Raw genomic sequence first — 1,334 nt, forward strand, 5'->3', positions numbered from 1 at the left:
ACCCACAGAGGTTACCACCCTAGCAAACCGCCATCTGTCCATCGTTAGCTGACCTGATTTTTTGAATAAACACAATAAATATCAAGGTCAATTAGGACCCAATTTTTTTTAATTATTACTATCGATCTTTGTTTTTGTTTGTGGATTTGCCCTTTATTTGCCTTCCCGGTGTTTGTACTGTCACTCTGTTTTCTTTTTAATGTTAAAAAAATGTTCATGTAAAATTCCTTACAGGTTCGGGTGGGTGCTTTGCGCGCGTTTTCAGAAACGGTACTAGGCCAATTTGTGTTTTAAAATCATGTACGAGAACTGACCATGGCAAAATGAACAGCAATGGCCAGGTTCTGGCCATGGTTTATAAAACAACTTCACCGTGGACAGACAATTTCATGGGCAAGAAGGCTTCCATGGCCACACCGTTCCATAAATCTATGGACAAGAAATTACCATGGCAAGAAGGTACAATGGTTCATGGTCAAAACGTGTCCATGGGGGCAGTTGGCTGCCAGCTGGCCATGGAATTGATTTCCCATGGTCAGAGTGCCCACAGAAATTGTTTTACATGGGAAGGGTTGTGGCCATGGTACGTGTGTGCTCATGGTCAGTGTGTCCACAGAAATTGATTTACATGGCCAGGATTGTGGCTATGGTATGTGAGTGTTCATGGTCAGGTCAGAGTGTCCACAGAAATTGATTAACATGGCCAGGATTGTGGCCATGGTATGTGAGTGTTCATGGTCAGAGTGTCCACAGAAATTGATTTACATGGCCAGGGTTGTGGCCATGTAATTCAATCTCTTTGGGCACTCTGACCATGAACACACACGTACTTACCATGGCCACAATCCTGGCTATGTAAATCAATTTCTATGGACACCGACCATGGTAAATCAATTCCATGGCCAGCGGGCAGCCAACTGCTCCCATGGACACACACGTTCTGACCATGAACCATTGTGCCTTCTTGCCATGGTCATTTCTTGTCCATAGATTCATGAAACGATGTGGCCATGGAAAGTACCTTTGACATTGACATGGCTATCGTTCGGTCATGGTCCTAGGTGCATGGCTTGTCATGGACCAGGTTGTATTCATAGACGTGTCCCAATGGTCAAAGGTTGTGACCATGACTCCACGCCCATGGACACAAACGCTCGCCATGATAAACGTAGACCATGAATACACAGACCATGAGGAAAACATCCCATGTCCATGTCTAATACAGTTGGCCATTGATAAGTTCTGTCATGGTCTTTGTGTCCATTGACAACAGTTTCATGTCCAAACGTGTGTTCATGGACGTTCTACATGACAATGGTAATAGTAACCATGGA

Source organism: Frankliniella occidentalis, unplaced genomic scaffold, assembly GCF_000697945.3.
Source record: "Frankliniella occidentalis isolate FOCC.00 unplaced genomic scaffold, Focc_3.1 Scaffold244, whole genome shotgun sequence".
Lineage (NCBI taxonomy): Eukaryota > Metazoa > Arthropoda > Insecta > Thysanoptera > Thripidae > Frankliniella > Frankliniella occidentalis.